Raw genomic sequence first — 15367 nt, 5'->3', positions numbered from 1 at the left:
GGGGGGGGGGGTATTTTGTTTCTGTGCAGAGCAAATACTGGCTGCTTTATTTTTACAATGCAATTTAATTTTCAGTTTGAACACACCCCACCCAAATCTAACTCTCTCTCTGCACATGTTACATCAGCCCCACCTGCACTTGGTTTTGTCCATTAAAGAAGGAGTTTGCTTTTGCAAACCAACCAGAATCACCCCCTTAGGCTTCAGATTCAAATTGGATTCATTACCCAAAAAGTTGACTGTCATTTTTATTTTATTTTTTTAAATGCAAGATATTTAAAGAATATTTATATCGATACTTAAAAAGTAAAAATAAAAAATTCCGGTTCTACGTGTCACGTTTATCTTTTTTCCCCAAAAATGTTGACCTTTTCCCGTGCTGAGCCAGCATCCTGCACAAAGGCGATTATGGGAGCTTCGTGTGGTTTCTTACTACGATGCGCCTACGATGCACTTTGTAGGAACATGATCCATCTTATTTCAGCGTGTGATTGCTGAATCGCTGCCCTCCGGCTGCTAACTATTTTTCACGTTCAAATGCCCTTTGGCACGGCTCCCCGACAAGTTAACAAAATATAAATAATATAATGGCAGCGCCGGCCTTCGGAGGCTTCCCATTAAATCAAATGTCAGGAGCACCTTCGTTTAATGGTAAAGTACATCTACTAGTTAAATCTAAAGGCCCATACACACTGGGCGACTTTGAGCTGAAAGCCGCTCAAAACAGCCTGTTTGAGCGGCTGTCAGCTCAATGCTGCCCAGTGTGTATGCCCCAGCGATGAGCGGTGGTAATACCAGCAGATGAGCGGCTTTGAGGATGACTTTGCATAGCTCTGTGCTATGCAACGCCGTCCTACCCCCTCCGTCGCCGCCGGGCAGGGGGAAAGCCGCTCAGTGTGTATGCACTGAGCGGCTTTCCCCACAGCGATGATTGCCATCATCGCTGTCCATACACGCTGGGCATAGTCGGGAGGGGTTTGTACTTCAAACTGAGATATAGAGAGATATATATATATATATAGATAGAGAGATATAGATAGATAGAGATATAGATAGAGATATAGATAGATAGAGATATAGATAGATAGAGATATAGATAGATAGAGATATAGATAGATAGAGATATAGATAGATAGAGATATAGATAGATAGAGATATAGATAGATAGAGATATAGATAGATAGAGATATAGATAGATAGAGATATATATATATATATATATATACTAGGTGATTCATCGCGCCCTACGGGCGCTCTTCACACCGTCGTAAGGGGCTGCGCCCCCTTAATTTGTGAACGTTTGTATATGAGAAATATGGTTAGAATTGTATGAAAGATGCCCTGTATTGCAACTTAGGTGTCCGCGAATTGCGGGAGGGGGGGTCGCGAATTGCAGGAGGGGGGGTTGTGGGGGGGTGGATGCTGCGAATCACGGGAGGGGAGGGATTGCAGAGAATCGCGGGAGGGGGGTCGCGGGGTGGGTTTCCGCAAATCGCGGGAGGGGGGTTACGGGGGCGGGGGTTGCGGCGAATCATGGTAGGGGGGGGGTCGCGGGGGATGTGCCGTGAATCACGGGAGGGGGGGTCACGGGGTGGGGTGCCGAGAATCGCGGGGGGGTGTGTGTGTGCCGTGAATCGCGGGAGTGGGGGTTGCGGAGGGGGTGGGGGGGTGTGACGCGAATCGCCACAAGAAAAAATCAACACAGAAAGGTCAACACATGTAAATGTTGACATAAGTGTGGCACTTCATTGGTGTCCATGTCGACACATGAGAATGAATATGAAAACATTCAAAAAATAAAAAAAAAAACTTCAAAAACTCATGTCAACCTTTTTCATTGTCGACCATAGCCATGTCAGTGTTTTCCATGTGCAATTTAATTCTGGAGCTGCCGCGAATCACGGGGGGTGCCGCGAATTGCGGGAGGGGGGGGGGTCGCGGGGTTGGGTGCCGCGAATCGCGGGAGGGCGGGGTTCACAGGGGTTCCGGTGGGGGGGTTGCCGCGAATTGCGGGAGGTGGGGGGTCACGGGGGGTGCCGCGAATCGCGGGAGGGGGGTTTGCGGGGGGTGTGACGCGAATCGCCACAAGAAAAACTCAACACAGAAAGGTCAACACATGTAAATGTTGACATAACTGTGCCACTTCATTGGTGTCCATGTTGACACATGACAATGAATATGAAAACATTCAAAAAATTAAATAAATCTTCAAAAACTCATGTCAACCTTTTTCATTGTCGACCATAGCCGTGCCAGTGTTTTGCATGTGCCATTTAATCCTGGGGGTGCCGCGATTTGCGGGAGGGGGGGGGGGTTGCGGGGGGTGGGTGCCGCGAATCGCGGGAGAGCGGGGTTCATGGGGGTTCCGGTGGGGGGTTGCCGCGAATTGCGGGAGGGGGGGTTCGCGGGGGGTGCCGAGAATCGCCGGAGGGGGGGTTGCGGGGGGGTGTGACGCGAATCGCCACAAGAAAAAAATCAACACAGAAAGGTCAACACATGTAAATGTTGACATAAGTGTGGCACTTCATTGGTGTCCATGTCGACACATGAGAATGAATATGAAAATATTCAAAAAATGACAAAAAAACTTCAAAAACTCATGTCAACCTTTTTCATTGTCGACCATAGCCATGTCAGTGTTTTCCATGTGCAATTTAATTCTGGAGCTGCCGCGAATCACGGGGGGGGGGGGGGGGCGCGAATTGCGGGGGGGGGGGTCGCGGGGGTGGGTGCCGCGAATCGCGGGAGGGCGGGGTTCACAGGGGTTCCGGTGGGGGGTTGCCGCGAATTGCGGGAGGTGGGGGGTCACGGGGGGTGCCGCGAATCGCGGGAGGGGGGGTTGCGGGGGGTGTGACGCGAATCGCCACAAGAAAAAATCAACACAGAAAGGTCAACACATGTAAATGTTGACATAAGTGTGCCACTTCATTGGTGTCCATGTCGAAACATGACAATGAATATGAAAAAATTAAAAAAATTAAAAATAAATCTTCAAAAACTCATGTCAACCTTTTTCATTGTCGACCATAGCCATGTCAGTGTTTTGCATGTGCCATTTAATCCTGGGGCTGCTGCGAATTGCGGGGGGGGGGGGGGGGTGCCGCGAATCGCGGGAGGGGGGTCGCAGGGGGGATGCCGCCAATCGTGCAAGGGGGGGTCGCGGAGGGGTCCTTTTTGCCGCGAATCGCGGGAGGGAGGTCGCGGGGGGGTGTTTTTTCCGCGAATCGGGGGGGGTGTCACGGGGGAGGGTTTGCCGCGATTCGCGGGAGGGGGGGTTCGCGGGGTGGTGGTTATGCCGCGAATTGTGGGAGGGGTCGTGGGGGGGTTCTTTTTGCAGCGAATCGCGGGAGGGGGGGTCGCGGGGGTGTTTTTGCTGCGAATCGCGGTAGGGGGGGTCGCGGGGGAGCGGGTATTTTTGCCGCAAATCGCGGGAGGGGGGGGGGGGGCGTGCGGGGGGGGGGGGGGTTTGCCGCAAATCGCGGGAGGGGGGCGCTCACCTGGTGGCTGTGGAGTAGCAGTGCTGGGCAACATGGGAAGGCAGTGGGTGTCTGGCACTGTTTGTGGGCTCACTGGGCTGGTTCTCTGTCACATACCTCCCAACATGACCCTCTCCAGGAGGGACACAATGCTCTGTTTCTAGACTTCCCCTTAATGTATGATTGCCATCACCTGTTTTAAACAGGTTAATTTCTCAGAAAGGTGTTCAGCACAGATGAAGGCAATCACACATTAAGAGGAAAGTCCAGGAACAGAGCGTTATAGACACAGACACCCACTTTGAGTGACAGATGTAGCCAAATATATAGGAGATATATATATATATATATTGCAGTATAAAAATAAAGAAGGCAGTATTTACCCTGCACAGAAACAAAATAAAACCCAAATCTAACTCTCTCTGTACATGTTACATCTGACTCCCCCCCCTGCACTGCACATGGTTCTGTCCATTAGATAGAGAATTTGCTTTTGTGAGTGAACCAGTATCAGGCCCTGAGTGTAAATGCACTTTTAGGAATGACTGTACTCGGACGGACTTCTGCAGTCGCTGGAAAGTCACCTGACCGTAGTATAGAATGAGGTCACAGGCCATGTTCATATAATATAGTACTATATTAGTTGTTATTATCAGTTTATAAATGTATACATCATAATGCGGTCACCCATATCAAGTAGAACAAAATGACTGTAGTTCATGCGCAAAAATATTCTTAACAGTAATAGTGCTAAAGAGAGAAGTAGATTAATACAAACGGAGCTGGGGCCGCTGTAAAGTCAACCTAATTACCCTGGCAAATATGTCTTTTAATGCAGCGGCTTAGCACAGTATACATTTAATACATCAGCTGCTTTTGCTTCCACGTAGTGACTGGAGTGTCTGAGTGGTGGAATGAGGATCAGTGATATAACCCACACGTACACGTGGCTACCTCACAATCATTCACTACTGCCGAGGTTTGGACTTGAAAGTAGGGCAGCCCTGTAACTCGGTGCTGAAGGCCATCTGGGGTGTACAAATACACACTCTTTGTACATTACACACCATGAAGAAGATTGATAACAGGTGTAAATGTACAGTGGTGTCAACCATGAGGAAAAAAAAAAAAACAGATAAACAAAATGGAGTCTCATTTCAGAAATTAGACGGCAAGCATAACCTTGTCGCCTCATCCGCAACTACCACAAAAGACTTCAATCGGTCATTGATGTTAAAGGGGGAAATACACGGTATTAAGAACTAGGGGTATGTAAACTTTTGATCAGGGTCATTTCGGTAGTTTCTGTTGTCATTATGATTTAAAAAGAGTAAACACAGTTGTTTGACAATAAATGGCTTCACCCAACCACTAATGAGAGAAAGAAAAGTTTGTGAGGTATCCTTTATATTTATATTCTCTGACAAATTGCCAGAAAAATCACAAATTCTTCTAGGGTATGTAAACTTATAAGCACAAATGTATATTGAAATCCTCGGGACAATGAGCATTTTGGATTAGGGACCATTTTGGAATATATATTTTTTTATACTCACCTGGTCCCCAGGGTGTCTCCCGGCGTCGATCCTGACAGGCACCCTTGGTTCCAATGATGCAATGCGCGGGTGATGTCATTGCGTACCTGTGCAATTAGTCATTGGGACTGGGAATGCCTCTGAAGATGGGCGCGGTGGCTGCCGGGGGAAACCAGGTGAGCAGGGATTAAAGTGAGGGGGAATGGGGTGGAACTGAGTTCCACCACCTCTAATGGTAGGGAGAACTGAGTTCCACCTCTACCACAGCTCTAAATAGTAATTCCAACAGAAAAGCCTGTCCCAGCGGCTGCTTCTTTTGGCACGGCCTATGTGATGTCATGCCATCACACCACTGAAGTGAAGAAGAGCCACAAAGAGGAGCAGGCACTGTGCATGCTGAAGACAGGGTGAGGGGGGCTGGAGGGACTCAGAGGTGGGGAAGCTGCTGTAGGGACACAAGGCAAGGAGCTGCTGAGGGACAAAGACAGGGAGCTGCTGAAGTGACAGAATTAGATATGTATAAGCAGCACAACTGTGGACATTATGTGTATAAAAGGGCAATACTGTGTGATTTAATATGAATCAAGGGCACTACATGTGGTGTAATGTGTATATGACTGTGTTACTGTGTGTTGTAATTTCAGTTGGTGTTTTGTGACCACACCCCTTCCTTGTGGGACCATTATCCCTTTATGGGAGGTAGGGCACAAATTCCCTTGTACTGGTCTATTGCCTAATGAGGGGGAGGGGGTTCGGTGTTAGGAGAAAGGAGTTCCACCACCTCTCCAGGACCACTTTAAGCACTGCAGGTGAGTATGAAAAATGGTAAAGGGGGGGTAACAAAATGGGAGATTTCATTTTTTTGATACATGTTTGAGGGATATTCAGCCAGTATGTGTGTATACATATATTTATTTGGAAAATATGGTGTGATCCTAATAATGCGCTTATGAGAAAGCAGCACCTCTAAAGAAGGAACTACTGTTTACTGTTTTTTACACCAATACCCCCCTATGTGAGGTGGTAATTGCAGAAAATAAGTCAATATGATAAAAACAAGTGTATATTTATTCAATATTAAAATGCACATATTTTCTTCAGCATTTCCATTTTCTTACGATGTTTCATAAAACAGAGACAATCCGCAACCCACCTCGTTTCGTCCTTAGGACTTCATCAGGGGCAATAGGTGAGTAATGATGGTATATCCTTTATTTAGAGAATTAATGTAATCCTGTACTTGATGCAGTAAAAAACTACTATTTGTTATAGGGATTTACAATGGATTACCTAGTTCCCAAATTTTTAAAAATACCCATAAAGGCAATTTTAGATGTTTACAGAACAGATCGTAATCAGATGTAGGGTGAATGCAGGTATTATTCCGTAATCACAGAAATGCAGATTTTTCTCCTGAGGAGATATGCTGACAATCACAAGCTTCCAAGCTGGCCAGTGAATATAGATTGATTGATTTATACACACAAACCTACATGTATACTAGCCAAAAGCCCATCAAAATAACTGATTAGTCCCTATCTGCTCCGACCTCCAATCTACACAGCTCCCTCTCCATAGCCAGCAAGTTTGGAACAGATCATTTTGCTTTTACTTTCGGTTAATTAATTCGGCCCAGTGAGTGACCTCTAGTGGTTACTGGCAGTACTTCACCTCAGGAGGAGAGTAGTAAAAAGCCATGATAGCACATAGAAATAGGCTAGAATAAGATACTCCATTCCTGGAATACTCCAGATAAAAAGAGCAAAACAAGTTGTGCGAACAGTAGCAGGTCGGTGTTGTGTTGTATTTTTGGAGGATTCAAAAATTTAAAAACGAGACAAATCAATTACTTTATCAGGTTATTAGTAAGCACCTCACGTGTAGTTGTGCAATGCTGATTCATATTTCAGCTTCCCTTTGGTACTAGAGGAAATGAATACCCTGAAGAAGAAAAAAAAGGAAAAAAAAAAACAGCTAGAAAATGTGCCTTAAATCTATTTAGCTGCCCTTTCTCCAGACAAATGTGGCAATGTGCTGGTGTCTGTGAGGGATCAGCAACTGCAGCGCCTCTGATGGGGTTCCCACCTGTCTCACTAAGCAGCTGTGCCACTTTCAATGTATATTCTTCTGCGGATTATAATGCCCCCCCCCCCCTCCAAACCGGGAACCCGTGCCAATGCAAACACAAACACTAAGCAGATAGAAAGGCCATCTGATGCCATCCGCGCAAGTGACGGGGAAGCTGTTTCTCGCTTTTGTCATGTGCGCTCTATCTTTCTTACACTGTACAGTAACTCACAGCTATGTTTATGCCGTGTACCGGTGAGGTATCTTATTTTACATGTGGCCGGTTCGGAGTCAGCTGGTCTTCTGAAAGTATACAGGCCCCTAACTGTCATTTGCCAAACCAAGACTGTGGCTTGGCAGTTAGGGGCCGATTGGCCGGTGAAAAAATTCCAGCTACTTTATCACTTCACCAGGCTGATAAATCTGCCACAATTTATAGTTGTGAAGGCTCCTAGCATACCACTAAGTACGGTCTCCATTACTATTTACGGTGGAATTATAAAGACGGAATTCTTTCACCTGGCGTTCTAAAGACAATGCGCTGTGTGGGTGAATGTGTCGGCAAAAGAGAATATGTTTGGACTCATGCTGCTAACACATCGCAAAATGAAGGTTCGCCTGCATTTTGGGATGTTCACACCCCCCCCCCACAGCGAACCGCCATTATTGCCGGTTCGCTGACGTCATCCGGGGGAGATATGGCAGTTAGGGGCAGATTTGTTGGTACTTGATCTCTCGCTATGCTTTGATAAATCAACAATGCAGTTTAATGTGTTAATAAGGATCACTGTGAATACCATTACAAAGCGACAAATACAAAAGTAATTCTTAGTGTCCTCAGTGCTAAAGGGTACAGTATATAGACAGAGCATTGAACGAAGGGTACATAGAAAGTGCACTGAGGAATGTAGTGGCCCCCGTACGATTTGAAGAAAAATGCAATGACAATGTTGTGGGAAGGAAGCGGTTGCACTTAGCGGAATTAGGGCCAGATTCTCTAAGCTTCAAAAGTGATAAAATGGAGAGTGATAAACAGCTAGCCAATCAGCTCCTACCTGCCATGTCACAGACTGTGTTTGAAAAATGTCAGACAGGAGCTGATTGGCTGGCTGTTTATCACTCTCCATTTTATCACTGTTGAAGCTTAGAGAATCTGCCCCCTAATCTCTGGATGTCGCTTGTCAAATGTGGCATTTTCCTCCTGGTTGCAGGAAGATTAGTACAGCTCTCTCACAAGTACCGGTGTGACCTGTACATCAGTAAGTGTACAACAATACTACAGTAAAACATGACAGGAGGACACACATAAGCATTGATCATTGCTAAGAAAAAAGGTTCTGTTGCCCATGGCAACCAGCCTGTTTGTGGCGATCGTTGTAATTAGAGATGTGCAGGTTCGGATTTACCCGGATCTCAAAACGGAATCTTATTGGCTATCGGCTGTCACATGTTTTGACTCCAAATCATGTGACAGCTGGATAGCCAATAAGATCCCGTTTCGAGATCCGGGTAAAGCCGAACCTGCACATTTCTAGTATGTTTCATCCATTTAATTCAGGATTCATTTAATTCACAATATAAGAATATTTTTGTAAAACCGTAACAGGAAGGGCAATTGTACCACACAAAGCGGCAGATACTATCTACAGATCATTTTAGTAGACTAGACCATAAACAGTTGATTTTATCATGAACCCTCCTGCGGTATAACAGGCCCTCTGCTGCCTGGAAGTGTAATACATTCCAATGATTACAGTGTCATCACTCCACATCAAAGTCGGAGTTGAAAGCCATTCATGGAAGTCCAGAGCCTCACTGTCTATACACGCTAAGCAGGTGTCTGCCATGTTGAAACCGGCCTGTTTGCATTAATGCTATAGAACAGCTGAGAGAAATTCTAAGAGGTGGGACGGAGACGCAGCAGCCAATGAGAATGCGGCCTCCTGCGTTGGGACCATTTACCAGGTTCCGATGATAGGGTCAGTGTAGTCCCCCATCTGGAACAAGTCTTGTAAATTGTGCGTTTGATAAGTTGGCCTTCATCCAGTCATGCTCACAGAAAGGGACAGGAGATCAAAGCGCGAGTCTTATTTAAGTACACCACTGGCAGAACTGTTTATGTAGGATTCCTGTGTTGTGAATAGCTGCTGCCTGTCAGCACTTAAGATGCTTTTTTTTTTTTTTTTAAGGCCGCGATTAACCATTTGACCACCAGATAAAAATCACAAACACATTTCAACAAAATTCTTAAGTCCTGTCGGCCAAACTTGCAAAGAACCATTGTTATCCAAGATACATTACAATTTTCTGTCATGTTTCATAAATATCAGGCCTTTTTCATTTGTATAAGTTGCGAGTTTTGTTCCAAAGTAACGACTGTAAATGGTTCGTGACTATTTGGGCACTAGGTGGCAGTGTTCTATATCTACTCACTGAGGTACCACCATCTTCTCTAGAGCAAGGTTCCAGACTGTGCGCTGGAATTAAACATTATCCATATGCTACCTTATACTGCACAGGTATTGTGCAGCACGGACGGTGTAATGGTTAGCATTACTATCAGTGCTGAAATACAGACCATACTGTGCTAGAAGCTTCTCACATACAGGGCAGCACGGGCGGTGTAATTGTTAGAATTACTGCCTCACAGTGCTGAGGTCTTGGGTTCGATTCCCATCATGGTCGTAACTGTGTCTAGTTTATATATTCCCCCCATGCCTGAGTTTGTATGTTCTCCCTGTGCTTAGCCAAATCTCTGTGGTGGCTTAGCACGCACTCTAGAAGCTGACCACACCCTTATGCATGGGCCCATACTACTGTATTACCCTGGTGGACCCCCTCATACCCAAGTCCAACACTGCGGACCTGTCTATACAGCAGATTTAAAGTTGCACGTAGGTACATGCCACTCTAGATACGTGGGAAACTAAAAGTGTTCACTTTTATTATAGTATGCACACAAGTGTGGCATTAGTATGCTCATCTTTAAGAGACATATCACATATAAAAAATCTGCACAGTTAGGGCCGTGAAATCGAACCCATGGCCTCAGTACTGTGAGACAGTGGCAGGTATTCAATTCGGCCGGCGAGGGGGTTAAACAGCGAGGATTGCAGAAAACCAGCGATCCTCGCTGTTTAACCCCCGCGCCGGCCGCTCGCTCTATTCAACGTTCTGGGGAAATCCTCGCCGTCACAGGGCGGCGAGGATTCCCCCAAACAGCGAGACCCGCGGCTAATGCAGCGAATATGCCAATTCTCCCTTGCTCAAAAAATGGAGCGAAGGGGAATTGGCGTATGAGCGGGGTGCGTTGAATACTGACAGGGTGAGTGGTGACAACGAGCAGGAAGCCATTAACGCTAACCATTACACCATCCATGCTGCTCGTGCACACACCTGTATGTGAGAAGCTTCTAGCACAGCGTGGTCTGTATTTCAGCATTGATAGCGGCTAATAATAAAAAATTGGTTGAGCTCCAAAAAGACTGTGTTCCGGTATGCGTTAATGACCACATGCGTTTTCCCATTAACCAAACCATTTAATAAGCTGGTACCAATACAAGTATTTGGGAGATCACCCTCAAAGCTCTTCATTGACCTCCTGTGGCAAAGCTTCTATAAATTGCTGTGAACTCTGTTGCACTAAGGAGAGTTATGTCCGCAGCAGATCCCACCCACGGGAAAGCCCCCTTTAGGAAATACTTCACTGTTGGGATGTAAACTGTTTAAATAGCTGTCAGCAGAAGGTCTGTCATTGTGGATGAGACCATCAGAGGAATTTTTCTTCCGAAACAGAAGCCAGCCCGTCCCTGCCAGTGTCCTGACACAAACAGAGACATATAGGAGGACTAAAAGGTAAATCTCAACGGCATCCACAACCCGGCACCTCAGCGGCAAGCCCCAATAAGGTTCCCTACGCCAATCCTCTCCAACAGAGGGTTTTAAGCCTGCGCCCCCTATCAATATCTTCAGATCTAGGTTTACTTCAGCAATCTTTTATTCCACCAACCATAAAACAACACTATTTATACTAATCCTCAGCGAAAAGACGTGGAAAACCAGGCCATTAATGTAACACAGTCTTTCAAGTAGACGCCAAAATCCACATCAGTAAAACGCTGGTTCTCAGGAATATATCTTAGGTATCCCAAAGGACTCTGGGAAAAAAAAAAATTATTTTCCAGCAGTAGATGGCATTACTATGGCTGGTAAAGGAATGTATTTTCCCCACTAGACAGACTTGTTTCAAGCGTCTTATTTATATTGCAATCTTAGTAAACGCAGGACATGTGTATTTAACAAAGATTTCTTTTTGGACCCTAGCTGCCTGGAAGGTCTTATAGTATTGAACAGGAAAAAAAAAAGGGGGGGGGGGGGGGGACATTCTTCATAGGAGAAATCCCGGATCCGCTTTCCTTGGCGTCCGTCCTCTGGCAACCCTGACATTTCTGGTTATCTCCCATAAATGTATTTACATACACTGTTCAGTAGATGCCGTCCGCTAGCGCCAAGGCTTCGCCAGACGAAGACGGAACAGCAACAAATATTTATAAAGCATAAAGTGGAACTTAAGACGCTATTAGAATAAAAGATTGCTTTCCTGCTCTTATTTCCAGGAGGAACAGAACCCAGCTCCTTGGCAGGTTGTCTGGTTTATAAGCTATTAGGACACATTTTTTAGTAGCTCATGGGATGCACAAGAACAAGAAGCACTCACAACCCAATATCTGAAGTCAGCTTTTAAAGATCAATAAAGACGACGCCACACCAAGTAACACGCAATAACAGTGATATGATAACCTGCTATGTGGATTACATGGTACACCGCTGGATATCACCCTACCATACGGTTTCCTGTCTCCAAGCCAAATCCTTCATGGGCAAACATCTTCAATGGTGTAACACAATCCCGTCACCCTTTGTACCTTGCAGCAAAATAAGCTCATGGCTATGTAAATAAGGCGTCAGAATACTACTACTGTACATAGACTTCAAAGTAACACTGCCTCCAGTGGCCACTTTGAGATTACAATAAGGCACCTTGGCTGTTTACATCATCAGGGATTATGTTCAGAACAAAGCCACTGCTAATCGAGGTCTCGCAGACCAGTCTAACAGTCCATGTTTTCCAGACCAACTGTGGATTTCTAGAATGTGTCTTAGGAATGAATGCAGCAGGTTTGAAAATGTGACAGTTCGTAATGACTACTCCTGTGCACCGGCTAGGTGATCTGGAAAACATGGATCGTTGGTAGATCGTGAGGACCGGTTGGTCCACTCGTGAGTTAATAGAATGAAAGAAAATTGGTTGAATTAAAATTTTATGTGGCGTTAACCTTTAAGACACTTCCTTTAAAGTCATATATACTTGCAGCCCAGTAACGCCACTCGCAGAGGTGGGATCTGTCTATTTGAGGGATAATAAGGATACAAACACTCTAATTCCAGGATCAGACGATGGGCCTGGATTTACATATAGGGAAAGCTGACCAGTGAACGGTGCTGCTGCTTATTCCTGCCAGGAAAAACACTAAGGGGAGAACCAGGCCTGCATTCGTCAGAAGACCGCCTCAAGTGACAGAATAACAGCGCAGCATCAACAAATACACACTTAGACAGGTCACGCGTATAACTGCCGGAGCTGTCACAGGTCAATTGGAGACAACCTAAAGACAGTTTCATTTTTAGTGTTCAGCCCCCAGGGTTCCAGATCCTGTTCTCTTTACATACACTTAGAACAACGACCTCTTCCCGTGGGACACCTGGCAGTGTGATATCCAAAAAGGAAGCTGCGTACAGGATTTCCACCCAGGCATCAGCAGTCTGAGCCTGGCATGTAAAATACGTGTGAGGAGGGAGGAATGACGCTAAGCGAGAGCCTGCAGCCAGCAAGAAAGCTTCCTAAATGCAGGAACTGCCCCTGCACCCCACCGGCCCTGGCCTTTAGTCCCATATCCGCTCTGCCCCTAACTCGTCACCCACAATTCCCCTACCCATTGCCCCACACCCTGCTACGAACTCCTGTGACCCACATTTGCCCTGCCGCTCATCTATCCTGCCATTCAGTGCCACATCTGCCCCACACCCGGCCTGACCATAGCTTCTATCACCCACATTTGCCCTGCGGCTCTCTCTGCCATTCAGTCCCACATCTGCCCATGTGCCCCACACCCAGCCTGACTATAGCTCCTGTGACCCACATTTGCTCTATCGATCATCTACTCTGCCATTCAGTCCCACATCTACCTGTGCCCCACACCAGGCCTGGCTCTAGCTTCTGTGACCCACATCAGTCCTGCCCCTGTGCTCCATATCAACCCTGCCTCTCGCTCCTGTGACCCACATTCCCCCTGCCACATCAGCCTTGCAATGTTTATATCCATTATAAAATGAATGGTACTTATGTGTAGGTGCCCTTTTTTGGTCTCCTACACACAGCAGGATGGGGAGTCTCTCGAGGCAACTGGGTCTCTAGTGCAAAATGCAGCCCCAAAAAAAAAAAAAAAAGCTTAAACTTTTTTTACATTTATATTTAATTAAGGATTTTTATATGACTATGGCGGCAATGCCCTAAGCAAGCAGGTTTAATAAGAGAGCGATACATAACTGCGTGTTGAAAAGAATAACACAAGTCTAACACATTACCTCACCCGCTTACAAGCTGCTAATGGCGGCGCAGTGGATGACACTGGTGTTTCAGAATGCCAGTGACATACAGTCACTGCTGTGCCGTAAGCCGCGGCTGGCATCCAAAAAGGACTTCTTCTAACACTCGTTTTAGCATTTCATTTGGCTTGTTCCAGAGACAAAGCTCTAAAAAACATTGACTGTTAATGGGAACTGGGGGACAGGTGGCAACTGTGAATCGGTGCATGTTGACATTTTTCTTAAAACAGATTTATATTGGAGTTTCACGCCCGAAAAGAGCGTTAAAACTATATTTTCTTCGGGCTCCTAACTCCGTAAGGTTACGTACAGTACCCCGTGGTAGCCCTCTGCCTACAAACAACAACAAAAACACACACCAAAAAAAACAACAACCATAATCGCCTGATAATTGGCTGAAAGGAACTGCAATAAAATGTGTTCCTATTTGTTCAGGAGTGAGAGGGAACTGGGAAAACAACTTGAGCTGGGAGAGTGCCTCAGGGTAGCGGCAGATGTCGTGAGCGGCTTCCTACAAATTAGCAAAACCACTCTTCAGGTTAATTACAAGGAGAGGCCACACACGGAGCAGCAAGCCTGCGAAGCACAGACAGAAAACACCTCCTATTGTATTACAGGAGACAGGGCATGATATCTCTTGTCACAATTACATTACATTCATTTAGCACCAGGATACAGGGCTAATGTTTTTTTATTAAGGGTGGGGGGGGGGGGGGGGGGGCTCATATTTCCTTGCAGAACACTCTCAGCATATAAGTGGGGGAGCGCTCGTAGGTGTGATATGCTGCGGAGTGCCTCACACAACAGGATCTATTTACTAAAATGAACAAACGAAAAAATAAGTGTGACTGAAGGTTTGCGCTGAGCAGCTATGAGGAGGGGGTGTTTGAAACTCAGTAGGACCAACACCTATAGTCCTCAATAGTTAGCAGTAATATTGTTGCGAGTTACAACCACAGTCCACAACGCTGATATCATTAAACTATTGACTAAGCCTTGGAGGGGAGTAAAAATACCAGCCAATCGGCTACTGTAATTTTTCATGTAAATTTAATCGCACACGGTAGCCGCCCATTGTATCAGTACGCCATACGGTAGCGGCCCATTATATCAGCACGCCCTCTCCTTGCAAAACAATCGACATTCACCAGCAGTGCAAACCGTTGCATATAAGTCAGGTTTGAATAAGGCCCTTTAATCCTTAACGAATGTGGCAAAACAACGACAAGTTGTTTCATTTGTAGCTGTAAAATCCCGAAGGTAAACTCAACAAGAATCTCAACTGAAACAAAAGTAGAATGATCTGCTCTATTAGGGACGGGGGTGATTTATGGAACAGAAGTGATGAGAGCAAATCGATTTGGGGTTTTTAACTGCGTTCCAGATTGCAGAAGACAAAATAACATCATCTCTCTCATTCAGGTCAGAATTGTGCGGAGAGTCAGCCTGCCAAAAAGATGACTAACCAGCCTACCTAAATCACAATTACATTAGGAGGCCAGGAAGAAGGATCAATGAGATCAGCCAATGTAAGCTACTGAGACAATCTGTCTGCCTGCCAGGCTTTCCCTAAATTCAACACCTTTCAAAACAGATTGTTCTCCCTGTCTGCTTCACAATGCC

The 15367-nt window shown here is 45.8% G+C and overlaps 1 protein-coding gene across 2 annotated transcripts in view; it reads right to left on the bottom strand.

Annotated features, from left to right (window-relative positions):
- Nucleotides 1-15367, bottom strand: part of FGFRL1 (fibroblast growth factor receptor like 1) — a 107126-nt gene that overhangs the window by 48742 nt on the left and 43017 nt on the right. The gene's annotated exons all lie outside the window — the stretch shown is intronic.

This window comes from Crinia signifera, chromosome 1 (genome assembly GCF_055691185.1).
Source record: "Crinia signifera chromosome 1, ASM5569118v1, whole genome shotgun sequence".
NCBI classification, from domain to species: Eukaryota; Metazoa; Chordata; class Amphibia; order Anura; family Myobatrachidae; genus Crinia; species Crinia signifera.
Note: the sequence above shows the minus strand (reverse complement) of the source record. Positions and strands in the feature narration are given on the sequence as shown.